Source organism: Microtus pennsylvanicus, chromosome 9, assembly GCF_037038515.1.
Source record: "Microtus pennsylvanicus isolate mMicPen1 chromosome 9, mMicPen1.hap1, whole genome shotgun sequence".
Taxonomy (NCBI): Eukaryota; Metazoa; Chordata; class Mammalia; order Rodentia; family Cricetidae; genus Microtus; species Microtus pennsylvanicus.
This window is the reverse complement of record NC_134587.1, coordinates 104771230-104796107: the sequence shown is the minus strand read 5'-3', so window position 1 is coordinate 104796107 and position 24878 is coordinate 104771230. Positions and strand designations below refer to the sequence as shown.

Below are 24878 nucleotides of genomic sequence, written 5' to 3'. Positions count from 1 at the left end.
CATTTGTTAGAGTATAACTCTGGCCCTTGATAAAGTTAATTAAGAGGCCTGAGTCTCAGCAGACCACCTTGAAGCCACACCTGGCAGCAGGAAAGGACCTCAAGCTGAAACAATACGACTCCCACCCAAGAGCGGGCCGTACAAATGGAAAAACTTGTAGGATAAGAACTTTAAATCTTGAAAGATCCCCTACTTTCTTGCAAAAGCAGAAGAAACACAGCAAAAATGACAATTTCACTGAAAGCAGTTTACAGATTCAGTGTAAATGTCCATTAAAAATTATAGCAACATTTCTCACAGAACTCACAAATTTAATGTAAATGTTCATTAAAATTATAGCAAAACTTCTCACAAAACTCAAAAGAACAATATAGAACTCAAAAGAACAATCTCCAACCTTATACGAAAAAAATAAAAACTCAGGATAGCCTAAACAATTTTAAAAATCCTCTGAATATATCACAATCTTTGATTTTAAAACTTTTCTACAGAAACACAGTACTGAAATTAATCTACCTTAGATATAAACTTAAACATCTACAAACTAAAGATTTTTGACCAAGAAGCAAGATTTTTAAAATGGAAAAGAAGCATATTTACTGTCCTGAATGAAGCTGCAGCTTTTTGAGTCTAGATTCCTGTATAGCAAACCTGCCTGTCAGCTTTTGCTCCATATGGCAGGGGGTTAAAGACATAGGCTCTCTAGCCCTAGCAGCCAGCCTGCTTGGCAGGCGTAGCTGTGTGGATTGTACCCTAATTTCTCGCATCTCGAGGGACTCCCTTTTGAGTCCACAAGCAAACACATAAAGCAAAAATCTCTGTTTTTGACTCTTACTCCTCTCTCCCTGAGTGATTGATTAAATTCCTGTATGAATTTCTCTTCCCTTGAAAGTCCCATATCTTTTTGGACGACGGTGAGCCTGCGCCTACCTTGTCCTGCAGATCTGTCAGAGTTCTACAGCCGCAGAACCTTCTGTTTTCCCGGGACTGCGCGTTGTCGTCCGATAGTTGACCGTGCTCCGCGTCCCTGTTCGGGCGCCACTGTTGATTGCCTTGGCGGGCTACTTAGTCTAGGGTTAGTAGCCTGCCTGGCAGTTCAGTTATTCCAGGGTCCCGGAGAGGCACTACCTGGAAGATATGGGCTAGGAGACAGGAAGAAGGCCATGCAAAGTTTGTCAGAGCCTCCGTTTATTACAGATGGGGGACAACTTATATAGAGTAAAGAGTTGGGGGATGGGCACAGGGGTCTGGGCTCTTGCCGCGTGGTTCACGTTGGTCACGTGGTTCTCATTGATCACGTAGCCAGGTTACCTTTGGTCAGGTCACTGTAGGCCAAGAAGTCGCAACTAGGAGATGACACACCTAGTTCTCGAGATAGTTTGGAATGTGGGATGGGTTCCGCTAACAGATAGCTCTCATTAACAGCCAATTTGGGTGTGGGGTAGGCTTTGATTCCTAACACAATTAGGGGTGTGGGGTTCTCTGCAGACTCCCCAGGGTGATGGTTCCTGTAATGATTTTAGGAGGAAATTGGCTCCTGACAACAAAAATCATTAGAAAGTTTATATCCATTGTAAGTCTGACTTTAAAGATAGGAGAAGTGGATCGTTTTCTTTTTCCTCCAAACCTCCAGCAAGGGACCTAGTGTCATATAAACCATCAGTTTTGAGGATGCTTACCATTTAAAAAAATCATGTTTTAAAACAAAAATGTAAGGCATTTATTCAGATCAACAAAGCAGTATGAAATAGTGAAACAGTAAATGCCTTCCATGGTCTATTTTGTTTATTTATTGAGAGGAAAGATATCTTTTGCTGGTTTAAATTCTAAGTTATATCTCAGTTTAAAATAAATTAAGTGAAAGAGTAATCGCATTCTTTTGACATCCTCAGAATATTGCACAGATGTAAACAACGATTTCAGGAAGGTAGTTGAATAAATATCGAAGTTATTTCCTGGGGTGTGTAGTGGTGTGGTGGTTATATTTTTCAAAGCCTTATTAATAAGCAAGCAGCAGGTCTATAGATGAGTTCTCCCTCTGAGTTGGCATCTATCATAAAGAATAATGTGTGAGGCTTGTTTGTGACCTAGCTAATTGTGACATATTGGTAAATTCTAGTTTAAGATGTTTAGACATGTCTAAGTGCTTAAAAGTTAGAATATAATGCATATGAAAACAGTTTTAATAATAAAATTCAAATGGATTTTAGGAATGTGTTTAAAAGATACTACATCATTGCATGTCTTGATTGGTTTGAATAGCAATTAATTTGTAAAGCTTCTTTTCCAACAGAACTAGGCCACTATTAATATATTTTTAATCACTTATAAATTAAAATGCAGAAATGTTATACTGTCCTATGATAAGCCTACACATTCTATTTCTGTAATATTTGTTTCTACCTACATAAGAAGTAACATTATTTGTTAGAGAGTGGGGGAAATTAAAATATGGATAAAATGTTAGCACATAGAAAGCAATCACTCATAACTAGAGGCAGTCTTTAGAAATTTTATATGTTTTTTTACCTTTGCTATACAGATAAAACCGATTTGAAATGAAAAAAAAAAGATATGGGAAAATACTCAATATATGTCATCAGGGGATTGAAAATTAAAAGAGACCATGCAACTACTAGGAGAGTTACAATCCAAGGCCCTGTCCAGGTGCTATCAAGGACACAGGCTAACAAAAGCACTCATTCATTGCTGGTGGAAATGCAAACTAGTACAACTACTTTGAAAGATACTTTGAAAGTTTTTATAAAACTAAAAATAGTCTTAGCATTTGATACATGTTTGCTGTTACTTTTCCAAATGAATTGACAATTATGTCCATAGTAGCTTTATTCATAACAGTCAAACTGTGGAAGCAAACTGATGCCCTTCAATGGGTCAACAGACACAGCGGATAAGAACTAGATCAATCGGGCCACCAATGAGATTAGAGAGCCTTAAATGTTTTTGGTAAGTAAAAAAGTATATATCTAGAAAAGATACATACATTCAACAGAAAAGAATCCTTGAATAGGCAAAATTACAGTCATGTTGAAATGAGCGGTAGCTATCAGAGGTTGATGCGGTATGAAGTTGAATCAAGAGACTAGAAGGGATTTTGAGGGCAATGAATGGCTCTGATGGTGCTCTTATCTCCAAAGAAAGAGAAGAAACAGGCAATAAGCACAGTTATGATACATTTGTCTAAACTCAGAAATGAACACAAAGTGTAAACCTAGTGTGAATTCTGGATTTTAGTTAACAATCCATAATATTGGTTCATCAGCCTAACATATGTGCAATATGAGTGTAAGATGTGAGCAGTAGGAAGTTGTGGGCAGGATATGGAAACTACTTTCTGCTCAATTTTTCTGTAAAATGTCTATGATCATCGTACTATTAAACTTATGGTCTTTGTTATAATTCCATTTACATGCGTTAATTATGTTATTAATAGTTTTCTTTGTCATATTTTAGCAAATGTATACAATATACCTATCATCAAATCTAGCCTTCTTTTTTATACTCACTCTACCCCATACTCCCCTGCCTTGAGTAATCAGTATTCTAAATTTGGGTCAGCTTTATTTAGCTTCCATATATGAAAAAGAACATATGGTTCATGTCTTTCTGTGCCTTGCTTATTTTACTTAACATAGTTTTTTCCTATCTTATCCACTTGCTGAAAATAACAGAGTTTCTCAAATGTTGGCAAAGAAATAAAGGAAAGGGTATTCTCATACGTGGCTCTTGTGGTGAAGAGAATGAAAGTTCTTCAGTAAAGCTACAAATAGATATATAACCCAGCAATCCCACTTCTATTTTAGTTATTATATATTATATTACATATACAACCAAAGGAAATACAACTAGCATAACAAAGAGATAGCTGCATGCCCTATTTACTACAACACTTTATAATAGCTAAGATATAGAATCAGCTTAGGTACTGATCAGTGGCTGAATAAATACTGCATAGCAGCTAGTGAGATTGCACAGCAGGTATACAATGTAATATTATTCAGCTACAAAGTCTGTTGATTTACCTAGGAGTCCTCTAAGGTATTTGTCATCTTTAGGATCAGAGAGGACTCCTGGCCCTACAAGATGGATGAATGATGGATGAAATATGATATATCAAGGACCAAGACATGGAGAGTTCTGTGAACCAGAGGAAGGAGTTTTGATTTCATTCTATATATCAGAGGATGCTTCTGGGACAATCTGAATTCAAAATCGTCTTCCACTTATTATTAAAAGTAGATTATTCCTGTAACAGAAGACACAGGATGTTTACAAGGTCATTGTTTGCATCTGTTAACACATTAACCTCAAGGGCACCAAAATGCATCCATGTTGCATTAAGGAAAGAAAGCACAATCACTTTCCCTTAGATTATTTTAACTGAGAGTGAGTCTAAATTAAATTCTTTATTTCTCTCCCTGTGCCTATCTGTAGTTTACAGTTGCTAGCCTATCTGCAATGAATCTCTCTCTCTCTCTCTCTCTCTCTCTCTCTCTCTCTCTCTCTCTCTCTCTCTCTCTCTGTGTGTGTGTGTGTGTGTGTGTGTGTGTGTGTGTGTGTGTGTGTGTGTGTGTGGTGAGCCTGATTTCTGTGAGTTGCACATATTTCAGTGTTTGTTGCTGGGTCTGTCCCCACAAAGGGCTTTTCTCTGTATTTATTGAACAGCACATTCAGTATGGTATGGGAAAGCAATAATGAATACATTCAGAAATCTTTAAGAGTTTTACAAGAGAAGGAACTTTATTCACTCTGAAGCATTCAGAAAAGCAAGCAGTCCTATAGAGACATCAGCAGCCCATCTCCACATTGCTTGCTGCATTTTTGGGAGATGTTTGTTGTATAAAGCTACTTCCGACCTCTTGGCTGCTTTAACTCATCAAAGTCTGAGCTTCTTTGTCCTTGTCTGAGATGCCTGTCAAACTTCCAGGGGGAGCCTTTTTTCCTGACATCTTAGGGAGGCTGCAATGGTCGTCGCCACTCTCGGAACTTCATCATGCCGCCCAAGAATGACAAGAAGAAGAAAGATGCAGGAAAGTCGGCCAAAAAAGACAAAGACCCAGTAAATAAGTCCGGTGGCAAGGCCAAAAAGAATAAGTGGTCCAAAGGCAAAGTTCGGGACAAGCTCAACAATCTAGTCCTGTTTGACAAGGCTACATATGACAAACTCTGTAAGGAAGTGCCCAACTATAAACTTACTACTCCAGCTGTGGTCTCTGAGAGACTGAAGATTCGCGGTTCCTTGGCCAGGGCGGCTCTTCAGGAGCTCCTCAGTAAAGGGCTTATCAAGCTGGTTTCAAAGCACAGAGCCCAAGTAATTTACACCAGAAACACAAAGGGTGGAGATGCCCCAGCTGCTGGTGAAGATGCATGAACAGATTCAATCAGCTGTACTTTTGGAAAAATAAAACTTTATTAAATCAAAAAAAAAAAACTTCCAGGGGGAGACGTCACTCTTACTGATCTTAGGAATAATCTCCTAACAAATGGTGGTGGAGGAGAAGTTATAAACAAGTATTCAAAATGTTGAATTCAAGATGTTTAAGAGTTCCAAACGAAGTTGCTGAACATACAAGGTAGAGAGCTCAGTCTGAAATGGACAGGATACAGTCAGGCATGAAGACAGTGTGTGGAAGTTTGCAATCCCTCAGCTAGAGGGGAAGCGAGGTTGAAAGACATTGCTCCTTGGCTCTCGTGTCCTACATCCCCACTTTTCCTTGCAGTTCCAGCAAGCCATGAGGAGGAATCCGCACCCTCTCCATGCTCTGCATGTGACTCTCTCTGACCCTGTCCTGTAATGCAGGTCTTCCCTTCTGTAAATCCTTCCATGGGACATTACCCCCAAATTGTGTGGTGGCTAGAGATGGAGGCAGACACATGGGCCTGACATTGTGCACAGTATGCTTATTCCTCCCAATTCTCTATCTCTCTGTCTCTATCTCTCTCCTTCCCCTTTTCTCTGTCTTTCTCTGTTTCTCCCTCTCTCTCACACACACATGGAGTCTTAGAGCTCTCAAATCAGTCAAAAAGGCTTAGGAAGGGCCTGTAGCCCATGGAGTCCACATTTCTCTGTACCAGAATCACATTCATTTGAAGCTTCAAAGTTTCTCCGTCTTTGTCACACAGCCTAAGAAGGATTGGGCTTCGGAAGGATAGAACAAGCTGGCAAATCCCAAAAATATGCTTTGCCACAGCATCTGATTCCTGGTAGGGATCTCTTTTCCATTCTATACATGTTCCTACATCCATCTGTCTAAATAAAAATTAGTTTAATTTTATATCTGCACTGACGGAGAACTTCATATTTTGAGAACTCTCTCACCATTCTTAAAACAATTTCTCTGTTTTGTTTCTTGGGAAAGGAGAAATTTCTGAGGCAAAATTTTTCTAGGAATGAAATACTCAATAGAGCAATAAAATCTAATTTTGTAAAAGCACCCATTAGTTTATAAAAATTTTGACCTAGGGAGTTATCTGGGATTTCTGAAGAGGTGTTTCTGCTCTATTCCCCGCCCCAGTACAGGTTTTTTTTAAGACAAATTTTGAAATGATTTTTAAACTGAGTACCCTATGAATAAAGTATCAGTTTGTCCAGTTGTTACTTGTTCATGTTAGTGGGTTTTAATCAAGTGTAAGTTGTATACTACAAATTTTTTAAAAAAGATTTGTTTTCTTTCCAGGGTTCTGGAAAAAAATATGCTCAGAAAATAGAGACAATTACATTATTTGATCTCAAAATGAACAATCAAAAATTTTGTTCTCTGGACACATTGATATTCTCAAAAATCAAGTGTTACTAGGAGCTATCCACTTTTGTGTATTAATAAGATGTTTGGTATATGATGGGTATGTAAGATACAAATGTGTATTTATAGATATGCTATAAATCTGAGAAAATTATAAAACATAAGAATATAAAGCACTTTTTCCATTATTTGTTAAGTGGTGACGCCATGGAAGATGCACAGTGTGAGAGAGTAAGCGTAAACAAAGCGTGCAAAACCCTAGAATAACTGTGACAATCTGGACTTCAAAGGCTTCCTTGAGTCTCAAGGACTGACAGTAGCTCCCAGGAAACGGCACTTAAAACTGTTCTTTTCAACCTAGTGACAGGAGATGGCATTGGTTAAGCTAGTCTCTAATGTCCTTACCCGGATTCTCTGCGATCTCAGTCCATTTAAGCTTACAAATTCTTTCACACCTTCATTGGCTCATATGTTGGCAGGTCATGTTTCATTTAGAAATAGGCCCTGAAAGCTCCCTAGTTTCAGAAGGTGACAAGGAGACCTAGTGTGGCAGAGCACTTGCTGATAGGACCTAAAGTATGAGTCCCATCTGATTTTCAGTAGAGATGCTCAGAGTGGAGAGAGCCATCTTCAAACCATATATCCCTGGAGCTCAGAGTGGAGAGAGCCATCTTCATACCATATATCCCTGCAGTTCAGAATGGAGAGAGCCATCCTCATACCATATATCCCTAGAGCTCAGAGTGGGGAGACCCATCCTCATACCATATATCCCTAGAGCTCAGAGTGGAGAGAGCCATCCTCATACCATATATCCCTAGAGCTCAGAGTGGAGAGAGCCATCCTCATACCATATATCCCTGGAGCTCAGAGTGGAGAGAGCCATCCTCATACCATATATCCCTGGAGCTCAGAGTGGAGAGAGCCATCCTCATACCATATATCCCTAGAGCTCAGAGTGGAGAGAGCCATCTTCAAACCATATATCCCTAGAGCTCAGAGTGGAGAGAGCCATCTTCAAACCATATATCCCTAGAGCTCAGAGTGGGGAGAGCCATCCTCATACCATATATCCCTGGAGCTCAGAGTGGAGAGAGCCATCCTCATACCATATATCCCTAGAGCTCAGAGTGGGGAGACCCATCCTCATACCATATATCCCTAGAGCTCAGAGTGGGGAGACCCATCCTCATACCATATATCCCTAGAGCTCAGAGTGGAGAGAACCATCCTCATACCATATATCCCTAGAGCTCAGAGTGGAGAGAACCATCCTCATACCATATATCCCTAGAGCTCAGAGTGGAGAGAACCATCCTCATACCATATATCCCTAGAGCTCAGAGTGGAGAGAACCATCCTCATACCATATATCCCTAGAGCTCAGAGTGGAGAGAACCATCTTCAAACCATATATCCCTAGAGCTCAGAGTGGGGAGAACCATCCTCATACCATATATCCCTAGAGCTCAGAGTGGAGAGAACCATCACACCATATATCCCTAGAGCTCAGAGTGGAGAGAACCATCCTCATACCATATATCCCATAGACGTCTAGTATTTTGAATATAGAAGAATTATTAAACCCAGTCTTAAGAAGCTGAGTGGCATAGTTTAAAAATAGAAAAGATTTTCAATAGTAGTTCTCAAAAGACATGCAAATTACAATGACATAACAAGATGCATGATGTCACTAGTCACTAAGGAACTTTATATAAAAACTCTGCATGATTGTTAGTCGTGATGCACTCATTAGGATATCTATAGTAGTTTCAGAAGAAGATAATAACAAGCACTAGATTATAAAAATGTTGGAATTCTCACTTTCCATTTGCCCCAAAATTAAACACATAGCATAAAATTTAGCTCCACTCCAAACACAACAGAAATGAAAACTTAAGTTTCCATAACAGAACTGTTCATAGTAACATTAATTCAAATTAGCCGACAAAGTGGATGCAACTTCAATATCTCTTAACTGAATAAAGTGTTTTAGCCATACACTGAACACAAACATGCCATTGTCTATAGCGTAACACTGATTCATCTTGCAGATATTGTGCTAATTCATGTCAAGAATCTTCCCATGCTGGGTTATCTCCACAGCCAGATAAGATCTATTCTCTCTCTCTCTCTCTCTCTCTCTCTCTCTCTCTCTCTCTCTCTCTCTCTCTCTCTGTGTGTGTGTGTGTGTGTGTGTATAACTATATGTGTTTATATACACGACTTATGTGCAGGAACCAAGAAGGCAGACAAAAGGCATCCAGTTCCATGAAATTAGAATTGCTGGTGGTTGTGAGCTGGCAAGTGGATGCTGGAAACTAAACTAAGGTCCCCCAAAAGAGCAGCAGGTGGTCTTAACTGCTGACGCATATCCCTAGCCTCCATTATCCTAACTGAAAAAATAAGCAAGCTGGATAAGGTAACATGTACCTGTAATGCCAAAATTTGGGATGCTGAGACAGGAGGATCATATTATCTAAGAACTAAGGATCACTTAATTCTAGGGAAGCTGGGGAGACACATAGAGAAGCTGTGAAAAAGACAGAAGGGGAAGGGATGGAGAAAAGATGGAGGGAGAAAGGATAAGAAGGAGGGAGGGAAGGAGGGAGGGAGGGAGGGAGGGAGAGACGGAAGAAGGAAGGAAGGAAGGGAGGGAGGGAGGGAGGGAGGGAGGGAGATCATAAATGCAAACACAAAAGGATACTATGGTTGTATTCATATGAAATGCCTAAACTAACAAATCATATAGACAGAAATTCGGCCCTTGGTTTCCAGAGGAAGATAAGAGAGGAGAAAAGCCAATGACTCATGTGATAATATACAAAGTCCTGAAATTACATAGTGTATTGATAGTGCAACTCTGGTATGCTAGAAAGACTTTAAAATGGGAAATGTTGTATGAGAATTAAATTCCATTGAAATATTGCAGAAACAAAAAGGGAAATACAGCCTACAGAAACCAACACTTCTAGCAGCAGACTGTGTTATGCATAAAACAAACAAATGAGTAAAGGAGATCTTGCTGTCGATTTTTGTTGGGAAGGAATGTGTGGTGAATTTTCATTCCACTCTGAGTCAGCCTCCCAGAGAAGCAAAGCTGAGTTTTGGGGGTCACTGCTCTTGCTGGGCAGTGGCTCACACAGTCAGAACTTAAAGATGCAGTCATTCAAGCCAAGCGAACATAGTTCTGACGGAGCATATGAAAACTCACTGGACATGCATATGGGCCAGCTGGAGACATGCTTGGGTTAAGGAAGAAATTTTTGCTTACCCTTTAAAGATTAAGGTAGAGTAAAACTGATAGAAAAAAATCAAACAAAATTCCAACCAAAACTACTGCCTCATGCAAAAGCTCAAACACAACTAGTAACTATCCCAGGCTGCACAAAGTTACCTTCAAATTCGTGTGGAATTGTATGGGTGGGTACTAAAACAAGAAGGCAAGAATAATCTGGGAAAAGTGGCTGAGTCAGGGGAGTGACTGAGGAGATAGAGAGCTTGGTTACTACTTGTCTAGTTTCTGAGCTGTGGTATCCCACAGGCTGGCTCACAATCCCTTGTCTGAAATCACAGGGTCAAAAATATTACAAAACAATGAGTGTTTTGGTCTTGAGGAAGTAACCCATTTCAGAGGTGTTCAGTACACTGTGATACTGTGTTAGGGTTAGGATCAACAGCTCAGAACCAAGCGCATCAGCTTGCCTGTGGTTTTATCCTGTGATCATCACACTAAATGAGAAAGAGTCTAAAATTAGGTTCTTATCAGTACAGAACAAGTTATTGTCCTCAAATAGATTCTGGAACAGTTTTTGGTATAGATAGATAGATAGATAGATAGATAGATAGATAGATAGATAGATAGATAGATAGATAGATAGATAGATAAAAATAGACACACACATATGAAGAGAGAGTCAGAGAGAGTTCGCAGCTTAGAGTTCAATTGTTCACCTTAAGACACTACCTCTTTTGCTTGCTCAAAAGAAAATCTCATTCTGAGCTACTGGCGGCAACTCCTCTACAGTAGGTCCTCCACCATCTGCTTCCTTTTGGCCTTTCACAACAGAATTTAAACAAAAATCGTCAGTACCAAACAGGAAGCCACCAACCAACAGTGGACCTTATAAGATATAACCCTGACATCCAAATAGACAGATCCTTGCTAGGAAGACTCCCAGGTGAGTTTTATAATTACTGGTGGGCTTTGGTGAATCATGGAGAATATGTAAGTATCCAAGTGGTTATGTTAAATAATCTTTCCACTTATAATTTGCTTTGGTCTAAATTGTGTGCACCGCCTGTCTCGACACCTTAGGTATCCGATGTAAACAGCATGATGTTCCCCAGAGAACTGAAATGGGTGGGTTATCTCTACACTCTGCCCTTCTGCTTCCCCCACCCCATCCCTCTCATCCAATTCCAAGTTAAGTAATTATAAAAATATAAAGAATAAGAAGACAGCACAGATAGCAAATATTGTCAAAGTGAAGTAAGGTCGACATTGTGGCTCTGGGCCAAGGCTTTGCTTTGAACCATTTTTCTTGGTTGCCGTCTCCACACAAGGAGAAAAAGAGATGGCTGGTTTCCAACAGAAGGATTGAGGGCTATGTCATACGAGCGTATCCAACAGAAATAGGTAAGCTACACTTATCACTTCAAAGTAAAAAAAAATGATATTATTCTAATGATGTTATTTATTTAAACCAATATATACAAAACATTAACATCCTAATCAATATGTCAAAAATAAATAAATAAAATATATCTTACCTTCATCTCTATTTTCATACAAGTCTCCAGAGTCCTATATGTAGGTACATCTCAAGGTTTATGTGGTACACAGAAGTATTGACTGTTGTGTTGAACAGATTAGGAAATATAGACTCTTTAAAGCAGAATGGGGCTTAATTCCTCAGGAGTTTATTATTCTGGAAAAAGAGTGGTCCCTGCTTATTTCTACTTCATTTTTGTATTGGCTATGCTTCCTATTATGTCTATAATTTAAAAAAAATAGAGACCATCAGCTGATGAGGACAAGTTCTTTCCACTACACCCGGTCATAGAAGTTTACTGAGTCCACATTGAAAACGGTGCTGTCCCTTGGCTACTAGAGGTTACTACTTGAATCTAAAATTGAGGAAACAATACAGTCAGAAAGATATACCCCATGTTTCTGTAAAGACATGTGTGGAACTCCAGATATCCTGTTGACGTCAACCCTTTGTAAAGAAAGAAGACAGTAAGTGAATATTGAAATGGCTCTAGCGTGCAGCTCAAACTTGGTCAGGAGTCTAGATTTCTTCCGCATTGAAACCAGAGTCTTTAGATTTTTTTTTATAGTAGTGTTTAGTTAAGAAACCAACATGTAGAATTTTCACTAATAGAAAATTAGAATAACAGCAAGATATACATACTAAAAACAGAATGTATTTCAGGCATACTCTGACACCACTGATCTGTTTACTATTCAACAATGGTCATGTGATTTCACCATTTTATTTCAAGTTTAAAAAATTGAAACAAAAACAAAAAAGGCAGAGCAGTTTGCCCAAGATCACACAGTTAGGAGACACTGAATCAATTCATATCCATGTTTGACTCACTCTATGTCATGGACAATTTGGTTATATTATATAGGACAATACTAAATGGTGGCCCTTTGAAGTCCTGGAATAACTATTTTATTCTTGATCTTTTCTTCTCTCCCTTATTCTCAAAGAAACCAGAACCAAGTGGTAGGAATTAAGGCACACTGCCTGTTGCAGAAGCTGTAAAGCTGGCATCAATACTCCCATTCATCTGCATCTCTTCTGGGTCAAGAGGGCACAGTGACAGTAGAGATTCTGAAACAAACCTTGAGGGCAGGAGGCCAAAGCAAAGTCCAAGAAAACAAACTATAAGGTCACAGCTAAACTGCTAATGAGCAGATAGCTGGCTTCTCATAAGATTCTCCGGGGCCGAGGAACTTAATAAAATTAGATAGCACGTCAGTGAATGGCATGAGGGCATAGGTACATAATGATGATACAATTATCCCAGTTCATGCAAATTACTTGTGCACATTATTACAGATTAATGCAAGCTACGGGTTGGAATTAACTCCTTCCTCATCTCAGAGCACTAGCTTTTGTTTTCCTCCTGGGGGCTGGAAAAAGGCAGTGTGTCCGTGGCTCCTCTACTCATCCTTATTGGATCATCATGCAGAAATGAAATGAGGTGCCTAACAAGAATTTAAAGACCATCATTCTGTTGAACCAGAAGAAGTATGGACATGCTTGGTTTCATTAAATTTCAGTAAATTGGTGTCATTCTGAGTTGGTTCAATTTGGATTGTGGAAGTTATACATGAATATAAATTATACTAAGGGCCCCAGGCCAAGCTATTTTTCATATCATTTTTCAGAAGTATAAACATCAATCTGTTCAATCTAAACCCTAAAATCTGTATTTTTATGCCAGAGAAAGCAATAGTCTCTTCAATATCAAATATTCAGCCATTAAATTGGTGCTTTGAACTGCTCCTAAAACAGTCAGTAGTGTTTACCTGGCAAGGTAAGAACTTTTGATATTGTTATCAGGATACATTGAAAAACAAAGGAAAACACATGGGCAGGGCTCACACTGCTAGTTTCTCGAGTATGTAAACATTAGTAGACTTTATCTCTGAGAACAGGAATTAGCCCAAAGCTGGTGCTCTACCAAAAAGCTGAACCAGTCTATGTAGATTGTCTTGTGCCTTCCCCAACTGACGACAGTGAGAAATTTCATCACAATAGGAGTCAAAAAGGAGTATAATGTGATATTAAACATTAGCATATGCAAATCATCCCATAACATATGCTGAGTGGTCTTTAGTTTTTCTTAAAGCTGGTTCCTTATGTAGTGAACGGCTCCTGTTAACTTTTTAAATGTCACCACCATCAACCCAATATATTCTGAGCTCTTGTCATCCAAGATTTAGGCAATTTTTTACTTTTTGTCCTAATCAATTAAAACTGTTCCCCAATGCCAAACTGATCACTGTTTAGCATGCTTAGGGCAGTGCCACACCTCAGTACATAACACAGAGTGACCTACAACTGTCTACAGAATCAAACTCAAGCTTCTCGGGCTAGCTTTATGGCCAGGCTTTTCTGTCTTCTCTTCCTTTACCATCTCTCTTTCTTCCTTTGGGTTTTTTATTGAATTATAATATAAAATACAGAAAATATATAAGCTTGTTGAATGTAAAGATTATGAATGTTCACTAACAAAACAAACAGGTTACACTCAGCTTGAGAGAAGTGCTTACTCGCTTGTAGGTACAACCAGCCATCCTAATGGAAACCCTAACCTGACTTCCAAGAGAAGAAATTAATTAAGCCAATATTAACATGTATTAAGAGTCTCCGACTTGTGGAATTTGGGAGAAGGCATTGGCTTGGAGGACATGAGGATGTCTCAGAGCCTCCAAACCTGACAGCCTATGACAATCTCATTCAAGTCCAGACGGTGGATATATCCAAGTTCCCTTAGGTGTCACTGAAGCAATCACAGTCTACTCAAGAACTACCAGGTGGAGATATCAGAACAGCAATGATGAGAGCTGAGCAAGCAGAGGCTGGCAGTGGGACTAGGGTAATATGAAGGTAACACGTGCAGCTCACCTCCCTCTTGTTTCCCCAGCTCAACTCCTTAGTCATCTCCCGCCTTCCTACTTGATGACATTTAACAAAGGACTCAACAAAGGTAGCTTCAGCCGTGACATTCAACTTTTGGGTGTTGACATGACCTTTTGTCCTCAAAGTAAAATGGACACAGTGAAGGGATGGTCACTAGTGCCATCTGTCCTAAGGAATACCCTTCCTCCTCACCAGGGAAAAGACAAGTCATTTTTTTAAAATATATACTTCTTTTTAACAAAGATTAGCTGTATGCTATTACTAGGTGTGTTATTATAGAGTTGGAATTCTGCTAAACTCTTATATTGTAGAAGCAACTCAAAAATAGTAAATTAATTATTGCTGGAACACCGGGGCAGATTACTCATAGTTACAACCCCACTAGAGAAATACTGTACTTTAGGTTTTATATATTAATCATCAGGTGGTGTCCACACAATGAATCCAACCTTTGTAATCTTTCTGTAGTGATCATATCAGGAAAGTATTTTGTGCACCTCTGGTTTATCCCTTATCTAACCTCTGCAGATGGATGCTTCTGATACAGACGCATAACATCTCCCATTGCCTTCTGCTAACATGTCACCTTAGCAACAAGCTCTGGCTGCTCATTCAGGGGAGCCACAGAGCTGAGCTAAAATAAACGATGCTAGTACAGCATGCCTGGATCATTGCCCTATCCCTCTATTAACATTTATGTAATAATATCCTACTGGAGATGTGCTCAGGGGTAGAGTACATATTTACATAGTATAAGGTAGACCTTAGGTTCCCTCTTCAGCAGGGGAGGTGAGATTACAAGGGTCACCTCAAGAATCTCTAGGTGTGAACTATAGAGGCAACACCTGCCCTACATACCCTACAGGGTGTTTCATCAGCTTGTTAACCTATTCTGAGAAATACTGTATACATGAAGTGTCTGTTGCTGGAGACTGTGGAAGCCAATGGAGCTAGCATCTCCAGTTACTGAAGGTACATCTCCCATGGCAACCAAAGACTCTGGTACAGGTGGGCTGATGTGCTGTCTTGGAAGAGAACTAAAGTCAGGCTTCAGGAAAGCAGCCATCTATGGTTCCCAGATGACATGAGTCATCTCTCTGAACTCTATGCTCAGGTCTCCTTGTCCATTTCAATCCCCTCCCTAGTTCCATGCTTTCTCTCTTCAGCTCCTCTTCACCAACCTCTTATTATCAGCTTCTGACCAAAGCAGAGGTCCATTGTCTATTGACTTGGAGTCCCAGCCTTTAGCAACAACTGTATTTACCCTTCCTGGAAGGGAAGTGAGGAGGACCCAAGAAATACAGGAAACTCCATTTAGTCTTTAATGTTTTCCATCAAGATTGCACAAAAGAAGGTAAAATGTTTCTTTTCAAATCCCATATACAATTCTTCAAACATAATTTCAGAAGCAGAAATAGTCATTTGTTGAAGGAGAGAGGGCCTGCTTTTGGTCCCGGCCACCCAGCTAGCTTACACCCTAAATAATCACACAGAAACTGTATTAATTAAAACTGCTTGGCTATTAGCTCTAGCCTCTTATTGGCTAACTCTCACATCTTGATTTAACCCATTTCTTATAATCTGTATATCACCTTGAGGTTGTAGATTATGGGGAAAGATTTAGCATATCTGACCTGGCGTCTCCATGACAGCTCTTTCACTCTTCTTTCATCATCCCTGTAGTAATAGGAGTGGCGGCGGGGCTGCGTCCCCAACACCCCAGCCGCCTGCTCGGCTAGCTTTTGCCCCGAAATAACAACACACAAACTGTATTCATTTAATCACTGCTTGGCCCATTTCTATCTAGGCTAATTCTCACATATTAATTTAGCCCGTTTCTAATCATCTGTGTAGCGCCCCTAGGTGCGCTTACCGGGAAGATTCCAGCCTCTGTCCATCCTGGGTCGGAGCTTCATAGTGTGCGTCTGCCTGGGAGCTGGGAGCATGGCGTCTCTCTCTGAGGTGTCTGCTCCCAAGAGGAGAGCTGTCGAGTCTGAGCTCACTTCCTCTTCCTCCCAGCGTTCTGTTCTGTTTACTCCACCTACCTATGTCCTAACCAATAAAATGGGCCAAGGCAGTTCCTTTATTAGCCAATGACCTTCCTCCATCACATCCCAGAATTCAGTTCTGTCTTCTCTGCCTGCCTAAGTTCTGCCCTATCAACAGGCCCAAAGCAGTTTTCTTTATTAACCAGTGAAAGCAACACAAATACAGAAGGAACTCCTACACCAATCATTTCTGATTAGAAGGAACAGACAGGATTTTGCAGAGAATGTGGCCTTTAGTATGAATGATAAAGTCAGAGGAATTAGAATAAGTAGAGGAAGTATTTCATGGAAAGACAGAAGTCAGAAGTGACAGAAAGTAAAAGAGATCAGAAGACTTCAAGAGAGAATTTCCACCACTGATAATGGGAGAAAGAGACTAGGCCCTAAATGCCAGAATCAGTGCTTCTCAAAGATGCCTACAGGCCTCACCCAGCATACAGCCTTTGTCCCCAGCATCTTCCTTGTCTACTGCCACCCAGGCACTCATTGCCATAGTTCTTGTATACCTGACATAACATAAAACGTGTGGGCATCCCAATGTCCCTCTGTAACATTCTCCTTGCCTTCATTCTGGAACATGGTGGGCTTCTGAAGATATTTCTCTTTAGAGTCTAAAGGTCGGCCATCAGAATGTATATTTTTCTTCACAGTTCTGAGTATCAGAGGCCCAGAGAGAAGGTACCTTTATGTCCCCCTCTCTTACCTTCAGTTAACTATTCCTCCTTTTCTTTAGAGGTATTGTCTTCTGAAGTGCATACAGCATGAATGCATCTTCATTCTCATGACTGTTATCTCTCCATCCCTCTAACTCATTTAGTGAGACCTCAGTTCCTTGTTCTCAGTCTTTGTCTCATCCCAATTTTAGTGAGCCCTCAGAAATTTCAGTTATCTTATCAGTTGGTGTCTCAGGTTAGTAAGACAGATCAGCTGACAAAGGCACTTGCTGCCAACCCTGACCACCTGAGCCCTCACAAATATGCCATGGTTTGTGCATGCACACACAAACACACACACACACACACACACACACACAATGAAGTGTGTGTTGTAGTGTGTATTGTAAAATACAATTTCAAATCCCTGACATCTCAATCTATTTACCACTGGAGATAAGTCCTTATCTCAAAAGATTTTTATTTCCATCTACTCTAGCTATTCAGTTCAACACTTGTGCTGTCCTAGATCAGTACCCCTAACACGCCAGCTGGCAATGTCAAACACTTGAGACAACCTGTGTCTTTCTGGCTTTTGAGTTCAACTACCCGTGCTTTGAAAGTCCTTCAGCCTCACCCTGGACTCCATTTCAGTGATCTTCCCAGTAGCTCACTATTCATACTATAATCAAGAAAGCATCATTTCCTGCTTATAGTTTTCTATGCCATTATTCTGATCACTTTTAATAAATACAATGACTTCTTTTTTTTGGGGGGGTTGGTTTTTTCGAGACAGGGTTTCTCTGTGTTTTTGGAGCCTGTCCTGGAACTAGCTCTTGTAGACCAGGCTGATCTCAAACTCACAAGAACCGCCTGCCTCTGCCTCCCAAGTGCTGGGATTAAAGGTGTGCGCCACCACCACCCAGCTACAATGACTTCTTTTATCTACCTTACCACCATGAATGAATTCAGCCATCTTCCTCGTTCTATACTGAAGTAGCTGAAGTGTGACTTCATCGTAGACACAGAGCATCTTCATTGTAAATAATGACCCAAACCTGAGTCTATAACGTTCCCCAGTCAAGGTAAACACTTTCAAACCTGTCCTTAGAAGGCTAGGGGGACCCAAAGTTACAGGGTACGGCTGTCACTAACCATACGTGACTGAAAGGCCTACAATGGGGGAAAACTATTGCTAGCCCGGTCCAATCAACGTACACCCCACATAACTGTTCTTTGATTGACGAATTAGAACTGATTAGCTCTGCCAACCATACTTAGAATTCCCCAAGATTTCTTTAGAAGAGCCTGCATGCATTTGCCTCAGGTTAGCACCATTTTGTGCGACCGCCTGAGTAACAATCCCACACAGACATTCACATCATTCCCTTTGGACCAGGGAACATGGTACTTTCTGTGACCACCTTATAAATGGGTCCATTTTAGGCACCTCACATTTGCTGCTTCCTCTGCCTCAAGGTCCTACAGATGTTAAGCATCAGCAATTGTAGAGAGGAACCTTCTGGTGCCTTTATTCCTGGTCACTGTTCCTGTTATTTTTGTTTGTTTGGTTGGTTTGGTTTTTCAAGACAAGATTTCTCTGTCTAGCTTTGGAGCCTGTCCTGAAACTCACTTTGTAGACCAGGCTAGCCTGGAATTTACAGAGATCCGGATGCCTCTTCCTCCCAAGTGCTGGGATTTAAGGTGTGTGCCACCACCGCCTGGTGCATTTTACAACTTCTATATACAAGCCAGTTTATTTTTGTTTTAATCATACTGTTGTTTCCCTGGACTGAAGCTTCCACAAGACCTGAGAATATTTCACTATTTGAATGTGAAAACCCCCATAGCTTCATATATTTGGATACTTGATCCCCAGTTGATAGTACTATCTGGGAAGGATGAGTATGTGTGGCCTTGTTGGAGGAGGTGTGGTACTGGAGGTAAGCTTTGAGTCTTCAGAGTCCCATGCCATTTCTAGTCAACCCTCTTTCTCTCTCCGCCACCTGTAAGATGGGCGCTCTCAGCTGCAACTCCTGGGCCATGTTTGCTTGCCTGCCGCCCTGCTCCCTGCCCTGGTCATGGACTAATGCTCTGAAATGAAAATCCCAGATAAATGCTTTCTTCGCTAAATCGCCTTGGTAATGGTGCTGTGTCCCAGCAGTTGGATCGTAACTAAGATGCCCAGCACCATTAGCTCAGCAGTTAGCAGAGCTCAGCATACACCTCAAATTCTCACCAAGAGTTCGTGACCGAGAGTGAGGGAGGCAGGTGAGGGTCCTGGCCCCGTTACTACAGGCACACAGGCAAACCCTGAGTGCAGGACACAGGGAGATCCTGTTGCTGTTCTCAGACTCGATAGAAAATGTAGAATATTTTGAGCAAAAATAATCTCAAAATTATTTGTATCCATTTTATAGGCAAATATTCCTAACATGGTACACAGGATGGGTTGAATTAGAAAGAAATAGTAGGTGAAGATAATGGTGATATAAATAATTTAGCAGATAGGCCTATCTTTTTACAAAGAAAAGGACAATATAAATACACGACTAGTTTATATATAATAATTATTTTTGTTACTAAGATTTGATATTTGACTTGATGCAACAGTTCAACCTCATGTTCACCATGTTCAAATTACCATGTTTGAATGAATGTCCTAGGTTACTTCAGAACATATTTGTAGTAACAAGCTGCAAAACATTTATAGTTTGTGGTTTAGGGGCTAATCAGGCTGAAAGACTCTTTCTACACTAACTGGAAAAAGATTCCCATATTCATCTGGCTATTTTTAGACACTCACATCCTCCCACTCCTCCCAAATCAGATTGCTTTAAACTGGGAGAGTAAGTCCTCTTACTCAGACATGTGTGTGCCAGCCCTGGGGTTCAGAGGCCCAGATCCTTCCAACTCTCTGGATTGAAATAGTGTCTGGAAAAAGTGATTAAAGTCAATATGACTCTTAAAATTTTTAAAAATAGCCAATTTAAAAAAAAAAAGATGTGCTTTGTAACAAACAAAAGCTAATTCTACTCAAGGTACCTGGGGGAAAAAGCCAGGAACAGCTCTGCTTGGAGCACCAGGAGAGATGAGCAGGGGGTGGGGAGTGGGGAAGGCTTACAAGGCTTGAACTGAGTTCATGCCAGGGTCCACCTCTAGCAGGCTAAATGGACACTTTGTTCTGAAGCAGTTTTATTATCCAAAAGTTTTCAGCAGAGTGAGCACTGGATGGGAGGAGATCCTGCGATGAGGACAGGGCCCAGAGCCTGCTAAAGCATTCTCCTCTGCTCTTTTCCCTTCCCTGGGCTCTTCAGGCTCCTGCTGCCTCCATTTTCACCCATTGGATTATCTATGGCACAGGAGAAGCCAGAGAAATATGGAGAATATAGAGGAGGGCCAACCAAACTACTGTGAAAGGCAGCTGAATAAGTTTGTTTCTATTTTAATTAAGAGGACACAGCATTATGTTAATTCCCAGGTAGTCCGGCATCTAGGAAGTAAATTTTAGTAAACTTCACAGATGGATGCCAATGGACATTCCCAATGTGTTATTATATCACTATGAAAATGCACTAATATAAACATACATCCCCTTAGCATGTAACTAGCATTTCTGGAATGAAATTATAGACGGAGATGCACTGTATAGCCGTGTGACCTGGGGGCAAGATCTCCAGCTAGGCACTGGGACATTTGGTGCTTTGTCCTTAGTAACTTTCCACTCTTGGTCTGCTTTGATCTAGTAGATTAGTGCCATTTGGTTCAAGGAGGGGCTGCATCCCTGAGACAGGCAAGGACAGGCATGCAGGAGTGAAGTAGAAGGCCTGCCTCTAGCTTGGGCTGCATTATTGACGTCAAGTTCATCCATGAAGGGGAAGAAGCAGCTTCTCCTGCAAAGAAAATTCTTAGTCTTTGCCCGGCATAGGAGGGATGAGGAAATGCTGATAAAGTCACAGGGATATTTAGAAGCAAGGACAGATAGTGAGCTGAACAATGGTTCCTCAGCATTTCCGGCTGTTCAGTGAGGAAATGAAAACCCTTGAGCGCTGGAAAAGGGAGAGAGTGGGGTTCAGGAAAAACAGCCATGGCCAAAGATCTTAAGGACACATGGCAGATTACATTCTGCTCTTGAAAATTCACGAAGCAGAGTAGCATGCTATAGATTCTGAAAGTTGGGCATGGATGGTACACGGCTTTAAAATCCAGGAGGCAGGGGCAGGAGGATCATGAGTTCAAGGTCAACTTAAGATCTATTGCAAGACTGTCTCAGTAAACAAAGCCCAGTGAAATTGAAATCCTACGTAAAGAATCAAGCTTACCAGTGAAAGTCACTACCTTCAGAAACTGAACAAGTGAAGAAACTCTTTAAAAAGGGATGCTTATTAAATAGATTATATATGCATGCATTTGTATATAATAGTAATGTAGTTAATAACAGTAGTGAAAACATTGTTCGGGGGTGTAAATCGTAAGCTCCCTAACAAGGTGTGCAATGCCTCCCGGATGGGGTCTTGTCACTGCCTGTCTCAAGTCAAAGCACCTGGGCTCCCCTCTTTGCAGCCCTGCCTCCCTGTGGGTCTGCAGGCCCCAGCCTGCCCTGGAAATCACAGGCCACAAGGTCTCTTTGTGTGTGTGTGTGTATTGCCTCAGCAAGGCATAAATAATCTCTCCTCTTCCTTCACCGCATAATTGCTATTTATTTTCTAAGCTTTGAGTTACTCAGAGTCTCTTCAGAGACTCCATCTGCGCACGATGTTTTGTAACTTTGAGTGAAGCTGGTTATTAAGAAAAATAACTCACTTTATCCATGATATCTGTTTTATAAATTGCTTTCTTAAGTATTAGTGCTTGCTGCAACTCTTTAAAACAGATAACGTTACAGTCGTAATTCATAGATGAGAAGATATAGGTCAGAAATTCTAAGTTAGTTGCTTAAGATTACCCAGTCAGGAAACAGCAGTTGCTCCTTAGGAATGAAAGCCTCCCCAAATCCCCAGGAACTGCTCTTAAACCAAGTGTGATGTCTGCTTCCCCCTCCGTCTTTCCCCAACACTATTCTTGCTGGCCCCTCAGATGGGCCTCTGTGACCAGAGACCAGAATGTATACATTGTCCCCTTAGGTCTTTCTCCTCACAGTTTTTGACTTGGTTGGATTTTTTTTTTAAGATTATTGTTTTCTACCTTAAATGCAAAACCAACAAAAAGCAATTGCACCCAGGTAACGCTCCCTCTACCCAACACATGGGTATTTCCTTTACATGCAATTATTCGTAAATAAAGGAGCTTGAAAGAATGAAACTGACCCTTTCTTCCTTTATTTCTTTTTTGTTTGTGTTTTAAAATCATTGACTATATTTTAAAAGTTGAAGAGAAAAAAAGCTAAAGGAAAGTCTACTCCCCTGCCCCAGCTGTCATTGTAAACCCTGAGTCTATAGACTAGCACTGCTGAGTTTTGCTACCCACCTTCCTGACTTCAGTGAACCTAAGACATTGGGTGCTGTTAAGGCTTATGCCTGGCATGTGTGCCCTATTCTCCCATTGCTACCACCCCATCACAGGAATAGCTGGATCTGGTCAATCAACCCAAGTGTTAGACCCAAGGCTGTGGGCCACATGGGATTCAGATAGCTATGGATGTGACTGGCCACACATTTTTACATTTGCTTAATACATTATTCACAGGTCTCAGGCAGCAGCTAGGTAGATACAACATATCACAATGTCAATGGTTAAACAACCCGGATATAGAAGTAGCCTGGGAAATTCACTTGTATGAGAATAAGAAAGGTATTGGGGCTTTCTCTTCCTTCCTTTCCATTGCTGTAACTCAGATTTGAAATGCAATTAATTTGTGGGAGAAAAGGGTAATTCTGGTTCATGGTTTTAGAGGTTTCCATCCACAGTTGACTGGCTTTCTGCTTTGCACAGCACAGCAGCAAGGTAGAAAATAACTGCTCACATCATGGCCGGCACATGAGAGGAAGAGAAAGAGACAGGACCTCTCCATCCTGTCCGACAGCATGCTTCTAATGACCAGAAGACTTCCCACCAGTTCATTGCTTTCTGTGGTGTAGGCATTTGTGGGCCAGTCTGGGTCTAAAGAACACCACTGAAGAAGTAGGATTTTAAAGCAGAATCTGCTGCTTAACCTAAAACAATACATACTCTAGACAAATGAAGTTACAGGGATAGAATCATGTCTATGGCCCCTTAGTGGATCATAGGACAGAAGGCCAACGGGGCCTTCATGGCACTTTTAACATTTCATCCTATGGGAGAGTCTATTAGCCTCCAGTTTCTAAATCCATTTGACCCTAGGGGACAAACAAAGATCTTAAGAAAAGAAGTCTAGTGTGTGTGTGTGTGTGTGTGTGTGTGTGTGTGTGTGTGTGTGTGTTAAATGGACCAAAGAGCCATTTATGTCATTTAAATAGCCTAGTGGAGATCACTGTAGTCAAATCCTACTTCCAAGTGTTGCTTTCTGTCCTCTGCCCCTACTCTTTGAAGATAAAAAGGTCTTTCTTCTATTTCCAGATTTCCAGAGAAGGCAGAGCATCTGTGATGAGCATACTTGCTCATAGCCTATCTGTATCCCTTTGAGGGTGTTGAAATTTCTTAAGGTGCCAGGCAAATGGGAGCCTCATGCCTCTATCTTATGTACTGCTTAGCGTGACTCACCCCACCATGCCCAAATATTCCTGCAGCCTCTCTTCTCCAAGAAACCAAGATGCTATGTGTTGCAGGGAAGCAGATGGTGACAGATGGTGGTGTGGAAATCTGGCCTGTGCCTTCCCTGTTACTGTGTCTGCTGCATGGTCAAGTTAGCTTCAGAGTCTCTCTTTACTTCTTAAACATGAGGGTACTGGGTACAAGGAACTGCTCAAACCACGTATTTTTTGTAAGAGTTTTTCATTTGATTGCAGGTGATCCCCACCCAGCCTGCTCATAAGTCTGGATATAACAATGTGTGTTTATAATCCTAGTGCTGGGAGACATAGACAAGAGTTTATTGGCTAGTCAACCTAGTCAATTTGCAAGCTCCATGTTCAGAGAGACATCTCATGTCTCAAGAAACAAGGTAGAAAGGAAGAATCCCAATTCTGCCCTTTGGATTCCACAATCAGGAAGACGCACAAATATAAAACCCGTTCCACTTATCTTTAAACACTACTTTACTGCATGTGTTTGTATCTCATATGCGAATTTATACTCATACTGTTAAATACACCAGTTTGATAGTGTTTCAGTGAATTTTGTTATCTGTAATACATATAAAAAATTGCCAACATGCAGTTCAATTCTGAGTTTATAATTGAGCCAAATATTTTGCTTATGAGAGACATTTGCAATGTTAAAATCCTTTGGATGAGTTTTAAGTATAACTCAGAATAAGTAAAAAGGAAATGTTGACAGATGTAGCTGTGTTTCTGCTTCTCCCCCCTCTTTCCCTCTTCTCTTCATCACAACAAAACTGGCATCAAAATGAACGTGGCTGAAAGAAAGTTCTAGAAAAGAGGGGACTAATGAGAGCCAGTGGCTGGTGATGATCTCACAGGTGTTAGGCTCTTCCAAGGTGCAGCAGGCAGTTAGAGGGAGGAAGAAGGAAGAGGTCAGAGTGATGATTGACACACAGGATTTGAATAGTGGGCCTGAGGAACTGTCCTGTCTCAATGCAGAAAAACAATGAAGAAAACAGGGAAGGTTTGGGCCAATTCTGGGCTGTGGTGCCCACAGGCAGTGAAAATG

The 24878-nt window shown here is 40.8% G+C and overlaps 1 protein-coding gene and 1 pseudogene across 1 annotated transcript in view; both read left to right on the top strand.

Moving 5' to 3' along the window:
• Psd3 (pleckstrin and Sec7 domain containing 3) overlaps positions 1–24878 on the top strand; it is a 537529-nt gene that overhangs the window by 68798 nt on the left and 443853 nt on the right. The window lies entirely within an intron of this gene.
• Positions 4976–5453, top strand: LOC142856938 (small ribosomal subunit protein eS25 pseudogene; annotated as a pseudogene).